The following is a 27,111-nucleotide window of genomic DNA, read 5'->3' on the forward strand; positions in this document are numbered from 1 at the left end:
AGATGGAGAAGTTGAGTCTCAGAAATACCTTGTTAGTAACCTGTAAGTTTCACACACTGTAAGAGGCAAAGTCCAACAAAGCCTTTCAGACTCCAAGCCTGGCTGTGAAGCTGAGGTCACATCCCTAGGGCCCCACCCTCCATCCTGGGTCTGTGCAGGCCTGACTCAAGCTGGCCACGTGCCAAGTTTGCTCTGGCTCTGCAGCATTTTCCAGAACCTTCTGGCTGCCCAAGCCCCTTATCGCCGCCACCGGCTGCAGCTCTTATCTATCTCTTGCTACTGTGCGCAGCGTGATTGCGGGGAGACAGCAGTGCCCGACCTCTGGCAAATCTCTCTTCCTCCTTTTACCTCGTCTTCAAATCCACCCTCAGACCTCTCCCCTGCTTGCTGCCCATCTCTCCCAAGGCGCGGGGAGGCTGCTATGGAGGAACCGCCTTGGTCTTTAAAGCGGTGGGGTGACCATAGAGGGGAGATGGAAGAAGAGGTGGGCTGGAAAAGCTCTCTGCCTTTGGAAATGAAATCAGATATTATTAAAAAGCACTGGAAAGAGGAAAAGAAATAGAAATGGCTGATAAACTCATGAAAAGATGCTCAACTTCCATCACAGTGAAAGAAATTCAAACCAAGACGATAAGACCATGTTTGCCTGGCAGATAGTCCAAGAGTTTCAGGTGTGGTCAAACCCAATGGAGTCAGGAGTGAGGGGGTGGGGAAGCTGTACCAACAGGGCTGTTGGTGATACTGGAAATTGGTCCAGACTTTGGGGAAAAAAAATCTATGGAAGTTAGAATATGCCAGCTTTTTGACTCAGAGGTTGTGTTCTGGGAGCTGGCCTTTCATTTATTTATAATTTTTTTGAGATGGAGTCTCACTCCTTCGCTCAGGCTGAAGTGCAGTGGTGCAATCTTGTCTCACTGCAAACCTCTATTCAACAGGTTCAAGCGATTCTCCTGTCTCAACCTCCCAAGTAGCTGGGATTATAAGCACCTGCCACTATGCCCAGCTAATTTTTTTTTTTTAAGTAGAGATGGGGTTTCATCATGTTGGCCAGGCTGGTCTCGATCTCTTGACCTCGTGATCCACTGGCCTCCGCATCCCAAAGTGCTGGGATTACAGGTGTGAGCCACTGCACCCAGTGAGCTGACCTTTTAGACATACTAGCAATTATGTGGCAAAAAAAAAAAAATGTGCAAGGATATTCATTATAGCATTTGCTTGTCCTCACAGCGATAAACAAAAGCTGGAAGCAAACTAAATGTCCATCAAAATGGAACTGGATCAATAAATGATGCGGCAGCCACAGATTGAACACATGTATGGGAGGAAGTAGGAAGGTCTCCAAGACCCACAGAGTATGGAAAGAAAGTCAGAGCTGGGGAGGAGGGAAGTTTTGTGAATAAAAGCACGAGGTAGTAAGATGCTAAACAATCTCATAAGTTGGCTGTTGCGACGAGAATAATATATTCTTATTGGTGGTTGTTCTTTGATACAGGCTACCAAACCCTTAATATTTTTCCATCATGCAAACTGATCCAATAAAAACCCCTGCACTTTGGGAGACCGAGGTGGGCGGGTCACTTGAGGTTAGGAGTTCAAGACCAGCCTGGCCAGCATGGCGAAACCCCGTTTCTACTAAAAATACAAAAATAAATACAAAAATTAGCTGGGCATGGTGGTGCATGCCTGTAGTCCCAGTTACTCAGGGGGTTGAGGCAGGAGAATCACTTGAACCCAGGAGGCAGAGGTTGCAGTGAGCTGAGATTGCACCACTGCACTCCAGCCTGGGCGACAGACTCCATCTCAAAAAAAAAAAAAATTAAATTTGTTGCAAAAATGCAAAAAAAAGAATAGTGTGAAGACATGATATTATTTGTTATGATGTCATTTGGGTAAATTGAAATAGTACATATATTTCTGTGTATGTGTGTGTACAAATACACAAGCACAAACACACTTATAACCACACAAACACACTGGAAAAGGCATACAATTTTTTCAAGACGGATACTCCAGAATGTGTTATCTCCCTTTTGGGAGAGGTACCCAGTATGGGGAGGGAGGAAACTTCTATTTTTTGATTTTATGTCTTTCTATGCCATCAGAATTTTCTTTATCGTATGCATAGTTTGCTTTTATTTTAAAAATAAAATAAAAAGATGCACATTGTGTATGTAATTTAAGCATACATTATAAAAAAGGCACCAGGGGCTCATTGGATCTGGATTTGTTTGCCGATGTCAGTGAAGCGTGGTGAAATTTCAACTTTAATAAAAGTCCATTCCGTTTTTATTTTATTATTTTTATTTTTTAGAGATAGGGTCTCATTTTGTCACCCAGGATGGAGTGCAATGGCGCGATCCTAGCTCACTGTAACTTCAAACTCCTGGGCTCAAGCAATCCTCCTGCCTCAGCCCTCTGAGTAGCGAGGACTTGTCTCTTTGCTTCGCCAGGAACTCCCAGGTCCCAGTTAGGGCCTCATTAGGGTCAGGAGGAAGGCCCATGGGCGGATGGCCCATCTCCTGCCCCCAGGTGTCCCTCTGTCCCCCTCTGCGGTTGAGGGCAGGTACTCCCTGCCCCCGCAGCGCGGGCACAGCCTCTCTCCTGCTCCTCCCGCCTCCATCTCTTTGGGCTGTCTCTTTAGGTGCTCCCTGCCTGGGAGACCTATTTCTGGCTTGTAGGCAACATTATTTAAAGTAACAGTTCCGCCCACTGCCTTTCCTACCAGGGAAACCCACTTCACTCCACCCAAATTGCAGCTCTTGTCTCCCTGCCTCCCAGGCGGGTGGAAGAGGCATCTGGCCAGCTTCTTGGTTTGTGCGTCCAGCGCACTGTAAGCATCTCTGATAATGACAGTAACGGCACTCATTATCCCCATGGTGCTCCCTTCTGGGCCACCAGGACACACTGAGCCCACAACTCTGCCTGTCCCACTCAGTTGTAGCTGCCAGCCCAGCAGGGAACTGGCTGAGTCCAGCCCCATCCAGGTCACCCCGTGAGCAGGGAGGTGGGTGAAATGGCTCCTGGAGGAGCAGCAGGGGCGGAGCTGAAGAGTGCACACCTGGCTCACCCAAGAGGAAGTGCAGCATTGGAGAAGGCACCAGGACTTCCACGTCAGGGGCACGTAGGGTTGACTTCCACTTCTATTCGTTCTTAGATGTGTGGCCAAGTCAAGTTATGGAGCCTTGCAAGCCTCAGTTTCCCTATCTGTAAAATGGGAATAATGACGGCCATCTTTGACGTGAGCATCCAGAGTGGGCCTCGGTACAAATGCCTGCACAAATGATTGTCCAGTGAGGGGGCAAATGTAAGTCACTGGTGGGGAGGCTCAGAGAGGAGGAATAAGAGGGTATGGCAGGGGTCCATAGGGGTTTCAGCCAACGACCAGGGGAGCACGGAGTCCCCTGCCTGGCACATTCTTTGGCTTCTGACCCTGCAACCTCCCAGTCACTTCCACGTGCCTCCTCCAGCTGGAAGAGCAGGAACCCGGCTCCTCCAGGGATGAGGGACAGTGGCAGAGGCTGGGTAATCTGCAACCTCACTTTCTACTCAGCAAGGAAGAACTGCAGGGGTGTGGCCTCTAGAGCTAGCGCACACTTGGATTCACCCACCCCTAGGTCCCTTCAAAGGACCGCTCTTGATTTATTTATGATAGGAAATATGTTTACAATTCAAAATTCAAAGAAAAGAAAAAGTCCGCAGCAAAACATCTCTCCCACCCTCTCCCACCTTTGTCCCCCCCACCTTGCTGCCCAACACAGGTTCCAAGGACAGCAATGGTCATCCTGACCCCCAACACTCACAGGCAGGAAATGACTGTCATTCGTTTCCTATCTTTTCAGAACCTCTTTATGCAAATGCAAGCCAATACACATTTAGAATCCCTCCCCATTAGAAACAGGAGACATGGTCTCCTAGAGGCACAGTTCTGCTCCTTGCTTTGTGCAAGTGACAATATATCTCAAAAATCTTTCCACAGCTGTGCATGGAGCTTCCTCAGGCTATTTGACAACTGCAGAGTATTGAGGAATCTTTTGGGTGGAGGAAGATTTGCTTTCTCCCAGTTCAATGGTCAAAAGGAGCAGGTGGTGGAGACCACCTTGGGGGCCGGGCTTGGGGCTGGGGGCGGAGAGAGGGCAGTGAAGGAAAAGCACCAAGAATCCACACCCGTTCCCATCATCCCCATCACAGAGTGTCCTGCAGGACCTCTGCGGCTCAGTCCACTCTTCCAAGATGAAGAGATGAGCTTAGGATGGAGGGCACAAGACGACAGTGGGAGGGAGAGCCAGGACAGATAATTGGAATTTTAGAGACCAGAGAGGAGCAGGGGAGAAAATAACTGCCTAACAAACCTGGCATCTTCTCCAGCACATGAGGAAACACACAGTGCCCTTTTTGGTTCGAGTCCTTGAGTGTCACAGTTGATATTTAAAATGATTCTTACTCACATTAAATAAGATATTTCAATTCCACGAAGCTGTCAGCAGCTGATGCGGAGACCAGAAATAATAGGCACACTCTCCTTGTGTTGTCCTCGTTAATAAATCAGATGCCTGGAGATGCATGCCGTGATGCTCACACGGGGAGAGGGGTGTGTGAGTGCACACGTGCACGCTGCGCTGTGTACACACATGCACGCTCAGGTGATCTACCCCATGCAAACCCATACCGACGGTGCACACACTGTTACGAATACACAGTGGTACACACACAGGTGAACCTCTCTTCAAGTGAACTGTGCTCAGCTGGGTCACCATGTCCACTGTGGGGTCAGGGGGATCCTTTGTGCCTGCTGTCCGCAGGTGTCACCCCAGATGGCTGAGGCCAACACAGGTTCTAAGGACAGCAATGGGCAACTGAATTGGGGAACCCAGGTTTCCTTCCCTCTCTCCATGGGCTTTTGGGCAGCAGGCAGGAGAGGCAGCAAGTGCTGAGCACGTGCATGCCCGTGTGTGTGTGTCCTCTGACACTTGTGAGCACACACTGGGCCCGTTCCTGCAGCAGGAAGACATAGGTAGGGCTTGAGGACCTGGCCACTGGGCTGGCGGCCTGCTAGAAAAGGACTGACTTCATATTTGTGGGTTCACTTTTGCAAAGATTCTTCAGGGAATCAGGCAAAACTCTGGTGAGGGCAATTAGAAGGGAAAAGAACATGAACCAGGTAATAAATAACAACAATACACCATCATGCAATAAACATAAGAACTATTATTATTATAAGAAGTGTCACTGTTCTAAGGACTTTATATTTTTTTAACACCTTGCTCTAATTTTATTTTTTACATTTTACTTTAATTAATTAATTTATTTTTGAGACAGAGTCTTGCTCTGTTGCCCAGGCTGGAGTGCAATGCCGTGATCTCTGCTCACTGCAACTTCAGTCTCCTGGGTTCAAGCAATTCTCCTACCTCAGCCTCCCAAGTAGCTGGGATTACAGGTACCCGGCACAATGTCCGGTGGATTTTTGTACTTTTAGTAGAGATGGGGTTTCACCATGCTGGCCAGATTGGTCTCGAACTCCTGACCTCAGGTGATCTGCCTACCTCAGCTTCCCAAAGTGTCACAGAGAGACAGAGTCAGAGAGACAGACAGAAAGAAAGACCTAGGGAGAAAGAGAGAGAGAGAGAGAGAGAGAGAGAGAGAGTGGGGGGCGGGGAGGAGATTGAGATGGAGAGAGACACACAGAGAAACAGAGTCAGAGAAAGAGACAAAGAGAGACAGGAACAGAGACAGAGAGGTAAAGCCCTCTCCCTGCGTAGGACACAGCCAGAGGCTGGGTAGTGGCAGCAGGCTGGCCAGGAAGGGTGATGTCAGCTGCACCCCGCAGTGAAGACTGGCAGGGCACCTCAGAAACGGCAATGTCTGTCTTTCTATTTTAAGCGGTTTCTGTCCTGTGCTGTAATTCCCCTCCCACATCTTTGGTGAGAGTTGGTGACAGGCACAGCCTGTTCTGCGGATGGTGCTTGGGGAAGACTGCTGTGCTCCTGGCTGGGGGACTGAGGGGCCTTTTGAAGGGGAGGCAGTAGCCTCAGGAGGGGAAGGGTTGGGGGAAGATGCAGAATTGGTTCTGGGGCAGGCCCTGGGTAGGGGACAGGCAAACCCAGGTGAGCTGAGCATGGGGTTCCAGAAGGCGGGGGGAGGGCTCCAGACTTGTCCCTTCCCAGAGGACAGACACTGGGATAGGGAAGGATTCTGTGTCCCTGGGAGGAGGGGGGCTTGGGCACAGTATGTTCCCCCTGCTTTCTAGGGGACCGCAGGGTGGAGGGGGCACTCGAAGTGGACAGAATAGGGAGGAACTCCTGACTCTGACAAGATGGTTAATTTTAGGTGTCAACTTGCTGGGCTGAGGGATGCCTGCCCAGACAGCTGGTAAAAGATGGTCTGGGTGTGTTTGTGAGGGTGTTTCTAGAGGAAATCAGTATTTGGATCAGCAGATGGAGTAAAGAAGAGAAAGAGAGAGACAGGGAGATAAACACAGAGAACCAAAGACAGAGAAAGAGACAGACAGACAGGGGACAAAGACAGAGTGGTGAAAGCTCTCTCCCCTCGTATGACATAGCTGGTGCCCTCACAGAGGCGAGAGGGCAGCATCCACTCCGCTGTGGGCTTCGATGGCACAAAAAGGCGGACGAAGGAGGAATGTACTGTCTCGGGAGGAGATGCCCATCTTCTGCCCTTGGACACCGGGACTCCTGGTTCCCGGCCTTCAGACGCTAGGACGTTTACTCAGGGGCTCTCAGTTTCTAGGCTTCGGGCCCCGACTGAATGCCAGCTCCAGCTTTCTTGTGTCTCTAGCTTGCAGGCGGCAGTGTGTCATTGGTCGGCCTCCATAACCACATGAGCCAAAACCATAACGAACCTCATGCATCTGTCTGTCTCCTCCTGGCGCTGCTTCTCTGCAGAGCCCCGACTAATACACTGACTGACTGTAGAATACAGGAGAGAGGTGGGGCGCAGTGGCTCACATCTGTAATCCCAGCACTTTGGGAGGCTGAGGCAGGAGGATCACCTGAGGTCAAGAGTTGGAGACCAGCCTGGCCAACATGGTAAAACCCCATCTCTGCTACAAATACAAAAATTAGCTGGGTGTGGTGGCATATACCTGTAATCTCAGCTACCTGGGGGATGAGGCAGGAGAATCTTTTGAACCTGGGAGGTGGAGGTTGCGGTGAGCCAAGATCATACCACTGCACTCCAGCCTGCATGACAAAGAGAGAATCCGTCTCAAAAAAAAAAAAAAAAAAAAAAAAAAGGAAGGAAGGTCTATCTCCTATTGGTTCTGGTTCCTCATACGGCTGAGCAGGGCTGGATACAGATGTGCCTGAAGGCGGCTGCTCAGCAGAGGCACAGCCTGGGTCTTGCACAGCCACCTGCTGCTGGGCAGTTTGCTTCATAAGGGGAGGGGGTGTCTCAGGGCCTGCCCAGGCCTTCCTGCCACCCCTGAGCCTCCCCCGCTTTGCTGGAAGAGCCTGTGAGGCTCTGATTGATCCCCTGGCCCTGGAGTCAATGAGAGGATGGCAGTGTTATCGAGCTGGGAGCTGCTATCACAGTGACAGCCCTGGCTTGTGATGGCTGGGGAGGGCGTCTGTCGGCCCTGTGACCTTCTGGGCCAATTAAATGCTCTCAATGAACAAGGATAAGGACTTCATTAAACTGTGATCCATCAGCCAAGCGGTCTCTACAGAGGTCTGGCTGGATGAGAAAGCAGAGGAGAGAGCTGGGGGAGCCAGTGAGGTGAGATGGGGCTAGGCAGGGCTGGGAGCCCAAGACGGCCACTCCTCCTGGGTGGGCGGGACTCCCACTGCCTGAGAAAATAAGAGGGACCCCTCCCTCAATAACAGCCACAGTAGCAGCATCAGGTTGTGAGCCAAACACGTGACACAGGCTATTTGGTTCATTCCCAGGTCAACTACTGGGGAAGAGACTCCTCTTCCCATTCTACAGCCAGGGGACTTGGGCTCAGAGAGGTTGAGCATGTGGCCTGAAGTTGCCCAGCTAGGAGACAGCAAAGTGAGACCCCCTTTCGGGCCCATGGGACCCCATCCATGTCCCTGCCCTATATCTGCTGCCCTTACCTGTCCTGGGGCCCTTGGGACTGCTCTGGGGTAGGTCTTCTCTGCTTGTTCTTGCTTCATACCCCAGAAAGAAATTCTCCTGGGGAGCTGCCCAGACTTTACCTTGATGGAGGAGCTCTGTCTGAGCTCAGCTGGGAGGGAGCAACTGCACAGACGGGAGTAGGGTAGGGAGACCCACACACAACTCTGCACCGTGAACAGCGACACAGGACAGAATTTTGGTTTTTTTTGAGATGGCATCTCATTCTGTTGCCCAGGCTAGAGTGCAGAGGCGTGATCTTGTCTCACTGCAGCCTCCACCTTCTGGGTTCAAGCAATTCTCCTGCCTCACCCTCCCAAGTAGCTGGGACTACAGACACATGTGCCACCACACCTGGCTAATTTTTGTATCTTTTTTTTAGTAGATTTGGGGTTTCACCATGTTGGCCAGGCTGGTCTGGAACTCCTGACCTCAAGTGATCCACCTGCCAAGACCTCCCAAAGTGCTGGGATTACAGGCATGAGCCACTGCACCCAGCTGGACAGAAAGTTGTATTACTAGGAGCAGAAAGGGATGAAGAACCAAAAAAGACAAGCCCTGTCCAGGGTATACGGAGTTAAAACTCAGATTTCAGTTTAAATGGCTGGGTAAAAAGAAATGCTGAGATTTGGAGGAGGCGGTATGGTTATTTTATTTTTTTAAAAAACAAGAAAACCGAAAAACAAGATGAGAGAGCACCTCCTCTCACCTTGATTACAATTGTACTTTAGAATTTCCTCACCGGTCCCTGCTCCTCCGGCTTGGGGAGGAAAACCTCGCCACCTGGCTTCCACTCCCGGAGCTGTGGAGGACTCCTTTGTCCCAGGCTCCTGGCACCCAGCTGAAATTCTTTACAATTCTTTTCATGCCAAGGTGGATCAGAAAGAAACCAAATTAAAACAAGCTGAAAAAGAGGCTGCATGGAAAGCGGGCCTCAAGGAACCAAGGGGCTGAGGCTCCGTGGCCCAAATATGGTCGCCAGCCAGAGCAGCCCCACGGATCCGCTTCTCTAAGCCCGCTCCAGCCTCCCAGGTGTGCAGGGGAGACTTAATGGCTTCTCAAACTGGGAGAAGCAGCCTCCTAATCAGACCTGCTGAATGCATGGTGGTGCTGGCTGAAGACCCTATTTCCTCACAGTGAGTGGGTTCCCTGATGCAAAAGGTCCCACTTGTTTGGGGGAAGCAGGACACTGGGGCATCCGGGGGAATATTCATTTCTCAAGGCTGCTGTCACAAAGCACCATGACCTGAGTGGCTTAAAACAATAAAAGTTTCTTCTCCCACAGCCCTGGCCACCAGGAGTTTGAGTCAAGCTCAGCAGCACCATGCCTCCCCCACATGAAGGCTCCCAGGGAGAATCCTTCCTGCCTCCTCCAGCTCTGGGGGCCCCAGGTATTTCTTGGCTTACAGCCACATCACTCCAATCTCTGCCTCTGCCTTCACTTGGTGTTCTCTTCTCTAGGTTTCTCTCCTCCCCGGCTTTTCTTTCTTAATAGAGATGGGATCACACTATGTTGTCCAGGCTGGTCTTGAACTCCTGGGCTCAAATGATCCTCTCTTTGGCCTCCCCAAGTGCCAGGATTACAGATGTGAGCCACTGTGCCTAGCCTCTCTTTGTCTTCTTAAAAGAAACCAAATTAAAACAAATCGGATCATATTGGATTTAGGGACGACCCCAGTCTGGTATGACCTCATCTGAACTAATTACCTCTGCAATGACCTTATTTCCAAATAAAGTCCCACTCTGAGGCACTAGGAGTTAGGACATCAACATATTTTTTTGGAGGAGACACAATTCAAACCATTACAGCTGAGGCTTGAGGCATGGGGTGACTGAGAGATGGGTGGGACTTGGGAGGATGTGCATGTGTGGAGAGGTGAGGGGTGGGCCTCTCCACCTCCTTCCTGAGGGCAGGAAGGTTCGGGTAAGTGCAGGTGCTGATGGAGGCTTAGGGGGCAATGTAAGGAAACGAGGAGGTGCTGTCCTGTGTGGATCCTGAGGGGAAGGCAAGGATGGTTGAAGAGTGCCAGGCATGATGAGTAGATGTCAGAGACAGGGATTCCTGAGACATCGACTGTGGCATTGGCCCGAGAAGGAGCCTGGCTGGGATAGCAGGAAAGCTGGACTCATGGCTGGGCCAGTCCCCACTGCACCTTATGGGCCAGGCTAAGGAGTTTGGGCTTTTTCCTCAGGAGAGTGAAAATATGTTGAGGGTATTAATGAGGGCTATAAAACAGAGGTTAGCAAACTACAGCCCATGGGCCAAATCTACAGCCATAGCCTCTACAATAGTTGTACTAGGAAGAAAAAATTCACACATTTTTAGCGAAATGTAACTATCAAAAGAAGAGCAATGTTTCATGTCAGGTGAAAATCATACGAAATTCAAATTTCTGCATCTATAAATAGTTTTACTGGGACACAGCCATGCGCGTTTGTGGATGCAGCATCTGTGGCTACTCTCCTGCTGCACAGGCAGAGTTGAAGATGGCCATAAACTGTGTGGCCTACGAACCCTCAAACACTGCCTGTTCCGGACCAGAAAATGCTTGTCAACCCCTGGTGTAAAATAGGCAGGTTTACATGTGTACAAAAGTCACTCTGACTGCAGACTAGAGAGGAAACTGGAGTTGGTCAAGGCCAAAGGGTTGGAGGCCAATTCAGTCTTTGCCACAAACTGGGAGAGGTGATGGGGCTGATGGTGTACAATGGTGCTGGGGGTCCAGGGGACACTGGAAGGGTGTCACTGGTGCTAGAATGAGGGGACACCTGATAGCCTGGAGTGGGCAGCAGTTTCAGTGGTCACAGCAGGTGAGGAGAGGAGGAGTGTGGACAGCTGGAGAACGCCGGGTTGTGGGCTAAAAAGAAGAGAGTGGCTCCTGCCAAGAGAGGGAATGTGGGGCAGAGGAAGTCTGGAGGAGGGACTTTGGTTTTCAAAGATGTGAGACTTGAGCAGGTTTAAACATTGGTAGTGGGGAGCAATTAGAAGGAGGAGTAGTGGCCGAGTCTGGTGACTCACACCTGTAATCCCATCACTTTGGGAAGCCAAGGTGAGGGGATGGCTAGGAGTTTGAGACCAGCCTGGGCAACACAGTAAGAACCTATCTTTACCAAAAAATAAAACAATTAGCCAGGCGTGGTGGCATGTGCCTATAGTCCCAGCTACTTGAGAGGCCGAGGAAGGAGGATTGCCTGAGACCAGGAGTTGGAGGCTACAGTGAGCTATGAGGGCACCACTGCACTCCAGCCTGGGTGACAGACTGAGACTCTGCCTCTTAAAAAAGAAACAAACCAAAAAAAAGATGAGGAGGCAGAACGAGAGGGTAAATGATGGAGCCAGAAGCCTGTTCCTGAGGGTTCTGGGGTCCTGTATCCAGTGGAGTGCAGTTCCTGGCAGAAGGAGGGGCCTGGAGGGGCAGAGTTAACTGGGGCAGCGTGGCAGAAAGTGGGAAAAAGGAATTCCTTACAATGCTCCTACTTCCTTGGGAAGGGGGCAGTGAAGGGAGGGGCCGTGAGCTGGAGGTTAGAAAGAGCAGCTGAGGAGGATGAATAAGCTGACTGAGGAAGATGCAAGAAGGCACAGGTGAGGGCAGTACCTTGATGTTTTTTTTTTTGTTGTTGTTGTTTTGAGATGGAGTCTCACTCTGTCACCCAGCCTGGAATGCAATGGCATGATCTCAGCTCACTGCAAGCTCCGCCTCCCAGATTCAAGCCATTCTTCTGCCTCAGCCTCCCAGGTAGCTGGACTTACAGGCATGCATAACCGTGCCTGGCTAATTTTTGTATTTTTAGTATAGAAGGGGTTTCACCATGTTGGCCAGGCTGGTCTTGAACTCCTGACCTCAGGTGATCCACCCACCTCAGCCTCCCAAGTGCTGGGATTACAGGCAAGAGCCACCATGCCCAGCCAGTACCTTGAGTTTGTGCAGGTGCTGTGTACACAGGTGGGTGGCTTTCTTCAATGGGGTTCAGTAGCCTTATGGAAAAAGCAAGATAGGTTGAAAGCTGGGCTGCCCCATGGCTGGGGTTCTTCCAAGAAGCTGTGACAGATGGACCCCAATACCAGGGGGCTGAAGACACTGGCAAGAGGGCAGCTGAGATGGTGATGGGTGGGTCCATTGGCTGGGGAAGCAGGTTCAGCCAGCAGGGAACTGATTGACTGGGTGGGAGGGCCAGGGCAAGAGGTGGAAGGTGTTCCATAGCCCTGTTGCTCACAGTGAGGTGTGGGGTCGGCCACAGGAGGGTCGCCTGGGAGTGGGCCAGAAATGCAGAATCTTGGGCTCCTCCCCAGACCTGCTGATCAGAATCCTAATTTAAGGTGTTCCCTGGGTGAGTTCCTGCACACAAACTTTACGGTGCTCAGTGATGAGATGGAGCCACAGGTGTGGCTGGGAGGTCGGAATCAAGGCTTCAAATGGGACATAGGTCTAGGTGATGATGGAGGTCAGGCCATGCCTCATTGGTCCTCAGTTTCTCCATCTGTGAGATGACTTTGATCATAACCCCAAAGAGTCAGAGTCTTTTTTTTTTTCTTTTTTGTTTGAGACAGAGTTTCACTCCTGTTGCCCAGGCTGGAGTGCATGGCAAGATCTTGGCTCACGGCAACCTCTGCCTCCTGGGTTCAAGCAATTCCTCTGTCTCAGCCTCCCAAGTAGCAGGGATTACAGGAATGTGCCACCTACCTGGCTAGTTTTGTATTTTTAGTAGAGATGGAGTTTCTCCATCTTGGTTAGGCTGGTCTCAAACTCCTGACCCCATGTGATCCACCTGCCTTGGCCTCCATAAGTGCTGAGATTACAGGCGTGAGCCACTGTGCCCGGCCTAAGAGTCACAGTCTTTAAGAACTTCAGCTGTGGCCTCGGACAACCCTTTGCTCTGGTCCCAGCTCTATCACTCACTAGCACATGACCCCAGACAAGGGACGGAACCTCGTTATACCTTGGACACTCCATCTGTATAATGGACAAAGTAAGGAGGGCTGTTTTATAGAAAATACAAGTTCAGGCAGCTCGCTGTAAGGCTTGTTCCGCTGTGATTGATATATTAGAGAATGATATGAGCATCTGTGGGGCTTCATTTGCTATGCACAGTTTTGTCTACAAGAAGCAGCAGTCAATACAGAAAACTGTACCCAGCTGAAGTGGGAAGCACAGTCGTGTACTTTTTGCACTTGGCTCTGGGGTCCTCAACTCACAGCAGATGTTCCCCACCCACACCTGGTGCTACAACTTTTTTTTTTTTTTTCCAATTTCTGACCACGTTTCTTCTAACAATTAACAGTGACTTACAAGCTGCACCCCTTCTGACACCCACTCTCGCAAGCAAACTGGGAGCCTTTTCCAAGGCAAAGTGCCAAAAGTATTATAGTAGTGATGCGTTTCTTAACCATTTAATATGTGTAAAATTGTGCAATCCCCTCCATTAAGTTCCTTTCTTCTTTAATGTGTCCCTAATGAAGGTTTTGCGTGTTGTTGCCTCCACTCCACTTCCGCCATAAGCCCTGGGGTTTTTATTGCACAGTTTGGCATAGCACGGGGATATCTACAAACATATCCATCATACAGTAGCAGAACTGACGGCAAAGTGCTTAGCATGGTGCTTGGTGTTCGGTGAGCAGTCACGAAATGTGTCCTTAGTAGTTTCCCACTGTTAGGAATCGGTCAACTCATAGTGGAGTGCCTACAACGTGCCACACACCGTGTTAGGCTCTGGGTAGTAGCAGTAATAATGACAACAGCAGTAATCGCAACACTATTCTCTCCAGGTACTGTGGTACCAGCCGTTGCTTGCGTTTAGGTGAAAGCGTTACTGCTGCCGCCACACACTGCTTAGAAACGCACTGTTCCCCAGCTCAACTTCAAGTCCACTCATTTCCTGTTTGCCACCCACCAAGACAAAAGTGGTCACTTCCTGGAGGTGAGAGAGAAGGAGTTAAACATCAGCATCTCCGAATCCCAGGGACCTGAAGGGAACGAAGACTTGGGTTATCTTTGGGCAGGAAAGACTCTGTCAAGCTAAGTAATACAAAGATTGGAGTGGGATAAGTGGATCAGATGCATTAACTCAGAGGGGGGTACCAGGGAGGCACTTGGTGAGTTGTGATGGCATGAACCCTGCCAAGCACTGCCCAGATAGCCTGAGCTTCCTGTCCCGCTGAGTCCTGCCTCTGGGCTTCACCAGGCTCTGGGATTAGTGGATGTTGATAAGGCTGAAGACGAGCCACAGTCTCCAGGTTGTTCCCCGTCACGTGTTTGGCAGGTCAAGGGATGATGGAAAGAGGCATGTCTGGCTGCCCTGCAGTGTCTGCTGTTGGCAGCCCTACCTGAAGGTTAGCACTGACCCTCTATGTCTCTGGCATGGCTTCAGGTGTGGCTGAGCTTCTCCGCTCTGAGATCTCTGTCTACACTTGTGCCTACCGCTGTATCATCCATGTCTATTTCAACGTAGGCAGAGTAGCTAACTTGAATCTGGCCAAAAAAAAAAGTGAAACGATGAAAGCAAAAAAAAAAAAAAAAAAAAAAGATCTGTCTTGCAGATTTCATTTTCTTTCTTAAAAAGGACGTCATTAACATTCAAAGAGGACAAAGGATGGAGAATTTTATGCAAAGAATGGATCTAGCATTATCAGAACCTGCCATGTCCCCCTGGTTTTGACTAGTTCATACGAGACTTCTTACACCCCACCCCAGGCCTTCCTCCACCCCTGGGCACCGGAGCTTGAACCTGTACCCTTTGTCAGAGCTGTCCTGCTCTCTGCGGCTGTGTCCTGACTTTTTTGTGGCCTGTCTTGACTTTCCTGGAGAGGCTGCAGGCTTCGTATGTTCTTGGAGTGTCCCTGGTACTTGACACTGTCTAATTCACAGCAGGTGATCAGGAAGCCTGGGCAGGCCCACTGCTTGCACGGCTGGAAGGCACCCTGTTAAAGCCCAGCACAAAGGTGTCCCAAGTAAAATCACCCTGCTTTGCTCTGCCCAAGTAGCTCTGCTCTAAGGCATAGCAGGCATAGGTGGAGAAGGAAGGTTTTGGATTGTATATTTCACTTGCTGTGTGACCTTGGGCAAGCTGCCTAATCTCTCTGTGCCTCCATTTCCTCATCTATAAAATAGGGGTAGTAACAATAGGTATTAATATGGGCCAGGCAGTGTTTTTTTCTTTTTTTTCCGAGACAGGTTTTTTTGGTCACCCAGGCTGGAATGCAGTGGGGTAATCTCAGCTCACTGTAGCCTCAACCTCCTGGGTTCAAGCGATCCCCCTAGTAGCTGAGCCTACAGGCATGCAGCACCACACCCGGCTAATTTTTGTATTATTATTATTTTTAAGAGACAGGGTTTCACCATGTTGCTCAGGCTGGTCTTGAACCCCTGAGCTCAAGCGATCCATCTGCCTCCTAAAGGGCAAAGATTACAGGCATGAACCACCATGCCTGGCCCCAGGCAGTGTCCTAAGCATTTCACATGTGATAATGCATTTACTCCTTATTAACCACCCTATGAGGTCAGAATTAACAATATCCAAATATGGCAGATAAAAAAGGTCAGGAAACCAAGGAACGAAGATGTTAAGAAACTTGCCCAAGTTCACAAGGCCAGTAGTTGGTAGGCTTCTAGATTTTGTGCTCTTAACCACGCTACTATAGCCCCTACCTGAAGGTCCAATATGAGGATTAAATGAGATAGTACATGCAGTGTGCTTAGGACACAGGCTGGCATAAGGCTTACAGTAGCGATCTTTAAGAGTTAGCTGTTGTTGTTACTAATGTTATTATTACTCACTTCTTCATCTGTCCCAGCTCTCAGCACCCTCTAACAGCGCCCTGACCCTGGCCCAATGCGTACTCATCTAGCTCCAGCCGTGGCCCAGCAAACCAGCCTGGGGACCTCCAGTCCCAGGTGTCAGGAGCTGTGACCATGGCTAGTGGAGGCCTTATGCCCCAGAGCCAACCCTAGTCTCTGTCTTTCTGTTTTTTACCTTTTTTTTTCTGAGACCGGGTCTTGTTCTGTCACCCAGGCTGGAGTGCAGTGGCAGGATCATGCCTCACTACAGCCTTGACTGCCTGGGCTCGTGATCCTCCCACCTCAACCTTCCAAGGAGCTGGGACTGCAGGCGCACACACTGTGCTTGGATAACTTTTATTTTTAGTAGAGACGGTACCTCACTATGTTGTGCAGGTCTCTATGCTTGCAGGCGTGAGCCACTGCGCCCGGCCCCTCTCCCCCTTTCTCAATATCTGCTAAGGTCACAGGCAGTGGGTCCCAGACTCAATCCCACCAGCTCTGAGCTTTCTGCTTTCTGTCCTGCCTGACTCAGTTCTAATCCTTGCCCATTCTCTCTGGGTTTTCCAAAATCACCCTTGCCGGTGCCTTCAGAGGTACCAAGTGGGAGAATTGGACCAGAACCAATTCTCAACATGCTAATGAAGACCTGGGGACCCACCTGTGAGCCGCCATCCGGAAAAGGTGATTGGCGTGGGCTTTGGGGTAATGGCCAGATCTGAGAGGAGGCCAGGAGGGGACTGAGGAGCATGGCTCTGGTATTTGACAGCGACCCCAATCAGGACGTAAAGTCCATTTTCCCACTCCCAAATTCTGGGCCGGCTTTGTGACTTGCTTTCACTGACACAACGTGGTCCTGTAGCATCTACATTCACCCTCTAAGATCACAGCCCCAACACCATGGTGGCCCACCATGCCACCAAGGAGGAGACACCACGCAGAGGGAGAGACCCCGCACCCAACTGTCCCCACTGAGCCCAGCTCAAGCTGACTGCCAGCTGGATGCAACTTCATGGCGAGCCCAGGAGAGACCAGAGGGAATAATAATCCTGGTTGTCAAAGCAACCGAGGGCTGAGATGGTTTCCCGTGCAGCAGTAGGTAGCTGACTAGGGCAGCCATCTGTGGCCAGGACCTCACTCTGCTCTCCCAGTGTTTGAGTGGCCACAGTGGCTGGAGCCTGTGGATGTGCTGTCGGTTGGCCTCCAGGGACTGTGCTTGATTTCCCCTGGAAAGACTGTCTCTCGTGGTCACTAGTCCTCACTGTGCAGAAAGAACGGCCTCTTCCTTCTCCAGCTCTCTGCGAGCCTACCAGTGCTTGGAGTCCCTGCCTGTGCTTCCTGTTTCTCTAGAGCTACAGAACACATCAGCATTTCTCAGCCCCCAGGGCCTGCCAGTTAGAGCCAACACCCTGATTTTCAACCCCTCCCCGGGGTCTCTGCCACCCCAGGGGACTTGGGCAACCCTGGGAGAAGACTGGAGTGGTGAGTTCAGAGTCACAGAAACTCCACCTCCCCCGCTAAGTGGGCCACTGCAGAGATTCCTCTTGGGGGACGAAGACACATGGGAGAGGTACCTGCACCCTCCATACTGAGAAATCCTATGGTTGGCCCAAGGGAGAGCCCTGGTGGGGAGGAGGAGTCAGGCACCACTGCAGTCCCCGGGAAGCAGGGGTCATTACCAACTCCCAGGCGTCTGTCTAGACCATTTGCCTGCCTGAGCGCATAACTAAGTCAAGATCTAATTAGTTTCTGTGTCCTGGCTGAGAGCCAAGGCGGGGCTCAGGAGAACCTGGGAAGGGGTGGAAGGCGAGAGATTCTCAGGGCAAGCAGGGTCTCCAGCCTAGCTGTGTGGGGAAAAAGAATGAATTATTTCCTTGTATTGAACTATCCCAGATAAAAAAAGTATGTGCCTCCGATGGCGATGGCGGCCACTCTTCTCCCGAAGGACGGTGAGCCACACAAGCCCTGCGCCCATGTCTGTGCACTGGTTACAAGGGATTCAGGCCAAATTCAAATATGTCAATCTCAGGTGAAAAATGATCAAGCCCTTCCTAATTTGCATGTTAAATTTCCTTGAGGTGGAAATAAATAGCCTCGGTTCATCAGAGAAGAGCTTGCCTAGGGAGCCTTTCATTAAATGCAGCCTCGAGCGCTTCATTTGCACGTTCTGTGCTGCACGCTGGGGAGTCTGGGTCCGCAGGGCTGCCCGGATGGGCCTTGGAAAGTGCATCCCTTGCTGGGAAGTGGGAGGAGATGATGGGAAGAAGTGAGGGTGTGGCTGTGTGTGCACACCTGTGCATCCCAGACTGTTCCGTGCAGAGGAGCTGGTGGCAGGTCCACATCCCTAGCTCCACCCTAATTTGTAGTGTGACCCTGGACATGTCACTTTACCTCTCTGGGCCTCAGTTTCTGTATCTATAAAATGGGAAGCATTAAGTGTTTTGTATGAAGCAAAAGCAAAGCCATAGGTGTTTTGTATCCTCATAGCTCTCCTTGTGAGAATGACGTGCATTGACACTAACGAAGACACACTATGCACAGCTGTGTGTGGGTCACACTCCGTGGGCCGTGGACAGATGTGCAGAGCTGGGCATAGGCACACAGTGCACCTGTGAGAGACAGCAGCACCTCCCTGCCTGCCCCAGCTTCAGACAGATCCACGACTTCATGAAAGTGTCCTCCCCATCCTGGCCACAGCTCTCTGTGGGCTGTGACACCCTCGTGTGATACTGCAATCAAACAAGGACACCGAGGGAACTTGGCAAACATCCCGTCAGAAGAGAGGTGAGGCCTGCTGACACTGGAGGATGGAAACTTCTTTGTTGGAGGGTGGGGGTCTGTCTTGTGGGATGTAAGCTGTGAAGAGGCCGCCCTGGCCTATAACCCCTGGGGGTGCCAGGCCTGGCAATGTTCCCATCCCTGACACAGTGAGTCTCTCTCCTGTTCCCAGGTGCCCAGCCTGACCAGGGAGATGCCACTAAGCCAAACTGATGTTGGCGCCTTTGCCTCTGATCATGCCAGAATGCCAAGGAGCTGGGGAGCCCAATGAGATCCAAGCCGCAGTGAGTGAGGACTCAGAGGGCCTGGGTCTGAATTCTAACTGTGATGTTAACTCATGCCGTGTACCCCAAGAAGTCATTTCCACTCAGGGCCACCATATCCCCCTGTAAACGGGGCTTGGCTGGGATGCCAGCTGAGGTGTTCTGTGGCTGCATGGCTCTCTCATAGCTCCTGCTTTCCCCTGGCTGCCCCCTGACAGGTGCCCTCAGCCCAGATCCAGCCAGGCCACATCCCCCACCCATTGCTAGCTTCCTTGGGAGTGGGGGTCCCATTTTCTCCCCAAGCCAGGACCTGCTACGGTGGCGAGTATGAGCAAACAGGTTGCTATGGAAACCAAGCCAGTCATGGTCCACAGTCTTAGAGACTTTGCATCTTTTTTCCACCTTTCCCCTTACACTTTGAACTTATTAGTCTTAATTGACATAATTATTGCAAGGCTGCCAACATGAGGCACGAGGAGCCAGCTGTGCCTCTCGATGCCCAGCACCAGCCCTGGCCCTCGGGGTCTCTCCCTGCTCCCTCTCTCCCTCCCATCTGCCACTACCCTGGCTGTCTCTGCTACTGACTAGCAAATCCTGAGGCCACACCTGGGCCCCTCATGTCAGGAGGAACCTGTCCCTAAAGCAGGAGAGGGCCTCCCAGGCCAGGGTGGGGAATGGGCTGCAGGCAGGACTGTGTGCATCTGTGGGAAGCAGGTCATAAGGAGCACTGCCCCATGTCCTCTTGCACCTTTCAGCTAATGGTTTTAGCAGGACTGCCCAGAGGATGCCAGAGTGAGCCATTCTCTCCAAGCCTCTGACTTCTCTGTGCAGTGGAGGTGTTATACCTGCCCCGGGCCGAGGGTCCAGTGGAGCACCAAGGAAGGCAGCCTGTGTGGCAGGAAGTGCCGGCTACACAAACAGTTATGAGAAGGGGCTGGAGGGACTCCCAAGAGGGAGCGAAGGGTGGCCAGTCTGCTCTTCACCCCTTCCTTCCGTGCCAGACCCCTGACCCCGTGTGGCAGTGTACCTACTCATGGAAGGGCAGCTCAGCTCCAGCTGGGAGAGTCTGGGGAATGCCAGGGCCTCACTGTAGGACATAGTTCTCAACGGGGGTGCTGCTGCCCCAGGGCACAGGTGGCAGCATCTGGAGACATTTTTGGTTGTCGCATCCAGAGGGTGTCTATTGGCATCTAGGGGCTATAGGCCAGGACTGCCTCTTTACATCTTTGCATCACACAGGACAGACCCCTGCCCTACAACAAAGAAGTTTCTATCCTCCAACACCACCAGTGCAGAGGCCAAAGCCTTGCTCTAGCTGTTCCTAGCTGCCATACTCCAATACCCATGGTGCAGAGGCTGAGAAGCCCTGCTCAAGCTGTTTCTAGCTGCCATCCTCCAACACCAGTGGTGCAGAGGCTGAGAAGCCCTGCTCTAGCTGTTTCTAGCTGCCATCCTCCAACACCAGTGGTGCAGAGGCTGAGAAGCCCTGCTCTAGCTGTTCCTAGCTGCCATCCTCCAACACCAGTGGTGCAGAGGCTGAGAAGCCCTGCTCTAGCTATTTCTAGCTGCCGTCCTCCAACACCAGTGGTGCAGAGGCTGAGAAGCCCTGCTCTAGCTGTTTCTAGCTGCCATCCTCCAACACCAGTGGTGCAGAGGCCAAAGCCCTGCTCTAGCTGTTTCTAGCTGCCATCCTCCAACACCAGCGGTGCAGAGACTGAGAAGCCCTGCTCTAGCTGTTTCTAGCTGCCATCCTCCAACACCAGTGGTGCAGAGGCTGAGAAGCCCTGCTCTAGCTGTTTCTAGCTGCCATCCTCCAACACCAGCGGTACAGAGGCTGAGAAGCCCTGCTCTAGCTGTTTCTAGCTGCCATCCTCCAACATCAGCAGTGCAGAGGGAGAAGCCCTGCTCCAGCCGTTTCTAGGTGCTGCCTTCCTCCAAGGCAGCATTAGGCTGTGGTCTGAGGGTCCTCCAATTGTGCTACTCCCCCTTGCTCTCTACCCCACTGTTGCATGTGTGTCCGTGTGTGTGTGTGTGTGTGTGTGTGTGTGTGTGTGTGCAGATGGGGTCCCTTCAGCCTCCCCACCTTCCCTGATCCTCAGGGGTGGGAGGAGATGGCCTGAGGTCAGGAGAAGGACAGCCTGCTCCTCCTCCCAGCCCACCTCTCCCATTCCTCCCTGAGGATTACGCCATTTCCAAACTCGTTAACTTTTAATTACTACCTTCCCTCTGCCTGAGTACACTGGCTCCATGCCACCTACATCTCTATTAAAATTCAATTTATGCCCATCATAACTAATTCCTGCACTTCAGTTTTCTCACCATCAGCCTTCAATTTTCAGACAAGATGTCTAAACTCATGGCTGAATTGGAGTAAATCTCCAATGGGCTGGTCACAGGCAGACAGGATCGAGCTTTGTTGAGGAAAAGGAATCTGGACTTCCCTGGAGGGTGGGAATGAACTGTGGCCAGGAAGAATGAGGTGGGGGGAGCCTGCCCTGCTGGGTGGAGGGAGGTGGGTGGGAGTCAGTGTCATTCCCTCGGTGGCTCTCATCCTTTTCATTGTTAGAGGCATCTGTGACCAGACACTCTCCTGTACACTTGATCTTGCATGACATTCCCAACCATCCTGGGAGGTAGCAACTGGTTTTATGATTCCCATTTTCCAGACTAGGCATCTGAGGCAGGGATTAAGCAGTTTGCTCAAAGGCACATACCAAGTCAGGGGCAGGACGGGAAATCACTGGGGGGATGCTGGGGCTGGATCTGGGAAGATGAGCAAGGGTTTGCCAGGTAGCAGAGGTGTGTGAAGACAGCAGAGATGGAGGACAGAGGTGGGCATGGGCATGAGGGTGTGAAAGAGCAAGGGCCATGTGTCCTGCCCACTAGTGAAGGGAGTTAGTGAAAGAGGAGGCTGGAGACATGGGCAGGACCAGGTGATACAGGGTCTTGTACTCCCTTGACCAAAATCCTTTTGAGACTGCCCACTTCCAGCTGGGTGTATCCTAGAATATTCTCCCGGCATTCCAGGTCCTACCTCTGCCATCTTGGGCCAGCCATGTCTCCCACTTCCTGGGGCAACTGGCTCAACCTGCCATGCCCCTTCCAGTCTCCAGTTCGTGATTCCTACTTGCCTGTGAGGATTCCTTCCACTCCCTGCCCCAACCTGCTCATCCCGCTCTGACTCCTCCACTTCCCCATCCTCCCTCTCCTGAAGGTCACCAGACTTCCATGTCCCTAAATTGAGCTGACAATTTATTTTTATTTATGTGTTTTTTTATATTTTGAGATGGGGTCTCATTTTGTCACCTAGGCTGGAGTGCAGTGGGGCAATCTTGGCTCACTGCAACCTCTGCCTCCTGAGTTCAAGTGATTTTCCTGCCTCAGCCTCCCGAGTAGCTGGGATGACAGGCACAAGCCACCAGGACCAGCTAATTTTTGTATTTTCAGTAAAGATGGGAGTTTCACCATGTTGGCCATGCTAGTCTCAAAACTCCTGACCTCAGGCTATCCCCCTTCCTTGGCCTCCCAAAGTGCTGGGATTATAGATGTGAGCCACCGCACCAGGCCTGAGTTGATTATTTTAGAATCCAGCAGCGGTTGACACAGATGACCAGTTGGTCCTTCTTAAACCAAGAGCACACCTTCTTCCCTCCCATGACACCCCAATCTCCAGGCTTCCCCCTGCCATCCAGCCTCCAGGTTTTGATCTGCCAAGCTGATTTCCAACTCCCTTATATATGGCCTCGGCTGAGACTGCAGAGCCCTTTCTTCCGATGCTGTGTTCACTCACTCATCCTGCCATGACAGCACCAGTGAGTTCTAAATTAGTATCTTCAGACTTGTCTTCTAGTCCCCTGTTGGACATCCCTACCCAGCATCCAAAATTGAGTACCATGTCTTTCCAGAAAGCTCCTTCTCCGCCTGGGTTTCCGTCATCAACCACCTCCACACCCAGCCTCCTCCCTCTCCTGCAGGGTCAGCAGAGCCTCAGTCCTTCTGGTTTTCCCTCCTCAATGAGACTCAGACCGATCTGCTTCTCTCATCGAGAGGGCCCAGCTGCCCCTCCCAGCAGAATGGACCCACGCCTCCTCTCTGCTCTCTTCTACCCACTTCCCACCCAGCTTCCTGAGCAAAGATGTGAAACAACAGCATCTGATCATGTCCTTTCCCTGGAAAAAAGCATTCAAGGGCTCCACATAGCTTTTGGCAGAAGATGCAAGTCCCTAAGAGAGGTACAAGCCCCCACTTGATGTGGCCCCAGTGTCCTCTGTGACCACATGGACCTTCTTCCACCTCTTCTAGACACAAGATCCTTGCATGGAGCTGCAAGGACCTTTCGTTTGACATTCCCCTCCTGCCACCTCTGGCCCCTGCTACCTCTACTCATTCTGAGTCCCAGCTTCCCCAGTGGAATCTGCTTGACCTTACTTTCCCTTGAAAGTACTCATCAAAACTGGAATCCACCCACACTCGCACTATGATTTAGTTCTGCTTCCACGTGTCTCCTCCATCCTCCGTCCATCCTCCCTCCATCTCCTCCATCCTCTATCCATCCTCCCTCCATCTCCTCCATCCTCCATCCATCCTCCCTCCCTCTCCTCCATCCTCCCTCCATCTCCTCCATCCTCCATCCCTCCTCCCTCCATCTCCTCCATCCTCCATCCCTCCTCCCTCCGTCTCCTCCATCCTCCGTTCATCCTTCCTCTGTCTCCTCCATCCTCCATCCATCTTCCTTCTGTTCTCCTCCATCCATTGTCCTCCATCCATCCATTCTACCTCCATTCTGCTCCATCAATCCATCCATTCTCCCTCTGTTCTCTTCCATCTTCCATTCATCCTCCCTGTCTCCTACATCCTTCATCCATCCTCCATCTGTTCTCTTCATCCTCCATTCACCCTCCCTCCATTCTCCTCCATTCATCCATCCTCCATCCATTCTCCTCCGTCCCTCGATCCTCCCTCCTTCCATTCTCATCCATCCATCCATCCATCCATCCATCCATCCATCCATCCATCCATCCTCCCTCTATCTCCTCCATCTTCTATCCATCCTTAGGGCAACATCACCAGCACCCGGTATCTGGTCACAACCTGCACCCATTGTAGTGAGCCAGGGATGCCAGCATCTCCTGCCAGGAGCACCTCCTTCTCTCACAGTTTGTCCCCACTGCTCAAGTTTTGTGTCTTCCGGGACTGCTCCAAACTCCTCCAGCTCCTGCTCACCTCTTCCTGAAACTCACACACTCACGTGGCACCAGTCCCCTGCTGCTGCTCCTCAGTCGTGGTGCTTAGAGTCCTGTAGGCACCTCTAGCTCCAGTGAGAACAAACATTCCCACAGGTGGCCGGGCGGGCGGGGCTGGTACTGCCTTTCCAGTTGTCCTTGCCTAGCGCTGTGCTGGGCAGGCAGAAGGCCCTTGCCTGATGAATGAACAAACGCTGGCATCTCCTGCTGTTCCCTCGCCAGGCTTGGAAGCAGAAGGCCTGGCGCTCGTCTTAACTCTATGATTTCAGATCTTGGACAAGAAATGGAACCTAAGCTTTTGTATTCCTCGCGTATCAAGATGCCTCCCCTGCAGGAGCTGCTGATGCTAAGGAATTCATAAGAACTGAAATGAAAGTGGCTGGCATGGGGCCTGGAACGAGGTAGGTGATTGTTTGGAGCATTTGTTAATATGAGGTTTTTTTTTTTTTTTTTTTTTTTTTGAGACAGAGTCTTGCTCTGTCACCCAGGCTGGAATACGGTGGCTCGATCTCGGCTCACTGCAACCTCCACCTCCTGGGTTCAAGCGATTCTCCTGCCTCAGCCTCCTGAGCAGCTGGGACTACAGGTGCCCACCACCTAATTTTTGTATTTTTAGTAGAGACAGAGTTTCACCATGTTGATGAGGCTGATTTTGAACTACTGACCTCGTGATCTGCCCGCCTCGGCCTCCCAAAGCGCCAGAACCACAGGCATGAGCCACCATGTACTATTTATCCTTCTGCAGTGGCTTAGAAAGTACCGCTGCCCTGGGAAAGGACAAGCTCAGCCAGGCAACATGGAGCAGGGAGGAATGCAGGCTTGGGGTCCTGAAGATCCTGGGTGAAACGTGACTGCATGTGCTGGCTGTGTGAACTTGGGTAGGTTGCTGAACCTCTCTAAGCTGTGACTTCTAGTTATGAAGTAGAGATAATAATTGCACCAATCTTCCAGATCTACTGCCACTAAGAGCTTGGTTCGGTTTCTGGCACTCACCCCGTGCCAGGCATGTGCTCCCATGCCGTCTGGGAAGGCCCGCTGGCCTCTGCCTCCCTGCCTCTGCCGCCTGCTCTCTCTTCTAAGTGGAGGCCAGAGAGAGAGCCAGAGAAGCCAGAGACAAAGCTGCTGGCCTGGGGAATTTCTCTTCATCTTCTTGTTTGAGGAGTTTCAAAGGCTGCCAGTGGCTTCGCCTGCATCCCCTGCCTTTGTGTCCCTTGCTGGGGCCATCACATATGCGGAGCTTCTCTGCCTCAGATGTACTTTCTTCTCCCAGCCGCCAAGCCCATGCAGTTCCCAGACACCACAGCTCTGCCACAAGGACCTCAGCATGGCAGGGGGGGCTGGGGACCCAGCCTGGGGCCAGCCCCATGCCCACCTGGCTCTCTTGGGCCTCCCCTGCACACATCTGCTCTTCTCCACATGAGCCAGGGATGGGACTCACTCTCAGCTGGTCTCATACCCTCACACTTGCCTCTTAGAAGGGGGTCCTGCCTTTGTGACCATTGGGGTAGAAGAATGACACACATGGATGCAGGGGAGGGATGAGGCAGGGACAGAAGGAGCCCATTGGGAAACCATGTGTGCCTTTGCAGAGAAGACAGCACCCTCATGTCCAACACGCTCCCAGATCTGCCACTCACTCTCCGGATGATCCCAGGCAAGTTCCTGACCCTCTCTGAAGCTCAGGTTCTTCATGTGCAAGATGAGGGAAATGAGACTCACCTGGTAGTGCTGTTGTGAGCTGATGGGTGTAAAGCACTTGGCACCAGTGAACCTCCGTAAACATTAGTGTGTGTGTGCCCAATTATGCATGGAAATCCGTGTGTGTGTGTGTGTGTGTGTGTGTGTGTGATCTGCCTCACTCATCTTTTCTTTTTTCTCCTATTCAAGTTTAAGTATGAGAACAATTATGCCAGAAGCTTTTACCGAGGTGGAACAAAATCATCTGGTTGCCAGGTCACAGACCCAATGACATGTCCATCCTTTGTCCATCCTTCATCCATCCTCCCTCTGTTCTCCTCCATCAATCTTCCCTCTGCTCTCCTTCATCCTCCATCCATCCTCTATTCTCCTCCATCCTCCATCCATCTTCCCTCCACTGTCCTCCATCCTCCATCCATCTTTCCTCCGCTCTCCTTCATCCTCCATTCTCCTCGATCCTCTATCCATCCTCCCTCTCTTCTCCTCCATCCTCCATCCATCCTCCATTCTCCTCCATCCTCCATCCATCTTCCCTCCACTCTCCTTCATCCTCCATTCTCCTCCATCCTCCCTCTGTTCTCCTCCATCCTCCATTCATCTTCCCTCCACTCTCCTCCATCCTCCATCCATCTTCCCTCTGCTCTCCTCCATCCTCGATCCTCCATCTTCCCTCCACTTTCCTCCATCCTCCATTCTCCTCTATCCTCCATCCATCCTCCATTCTCCTCCATCCTCCATTCATCTTCCCTCCGCTCTCCTCCATCCTCCATCCTTCATCTTCCCTCCACTCTCCTCCATCCATCCTCCATTCTCCTCCATCCTCCATCCATCTTCCCTCTGCTCTCCTCCATCCTCCATCCATCCTGTTCTCCTCCATCCTCCATCCATCTTCCCTCTACTCTCCTCCATCCTTCCTCTGTTCTCCTCCATCCTCCATTCATCTTCCCTCCATTCTCTTCCATCCTCCATCCATCCTCTGTTCTCCTCCATCCATCCTCCCTCCATTCTTCGTTTATTCTCCCTCTGTTCTACTCCATCCATCCATCTTCTCTCCATCCTCCTCCATCCATTCATCCTCCCTCTGCTCTCCTCCATCCTCCATCCATCCTCCCTCCACTTTCTTCCATCCTCTATCCATCCTCCCTCCATCTCCTCCATCCTCTGTCCATCTTCCCTCTGTTCTCCTCCATCGCCACACCCTGTGCTGTCATTTCTCCAGCCACGCTGCCCTTGCTGGCAAAAGCTGAGGCTGAATGGATTCAACCT

General features: G+C 51.7%; 1 protein-coding gene across 4 annotated transcripts in view; it reads right to left on the reverse strand.

The window, feature by feature from the left end:
• Positions 1-27,111, reverse strand: part of SDK2 (sidekick cell adhesion molecule 2) — a 313,791-nt gene that overhangs the window by 144,095 nt on the left and 142,585 nt on the right. Inside the window, exon 1 of one of the 4 annotated variants that reach the window (XM_035301670.3) lies at positions 24,128-24,239. The exons of the other annotated variants lie outside the window; for them this stretch is intronic. The gene's annotated coding sequence lies outside the window, so the exon portion shown is untranslated. Of the gene's footprint in view, positions 1-24,127; positions 24,240-27,111 lie in introns of those variants that run through there. 4 annotated transcript variants of the gene reach the window in all.

Source organism: Callithrix jacchus, chromosome 5 (genome assembly GCF_049354715.1).
Source record: "Callithrix jacchus isolate 240 chromosome 5, calJac240_pri, whole genome shotgun sequence".
In the NCBI taxonomy this organism is placed as follows: Eukaryota; Metazoa; Chordata; class Mammalia; order Primates; family Cebidae; genus Callithrix; species Callithrix jacchus.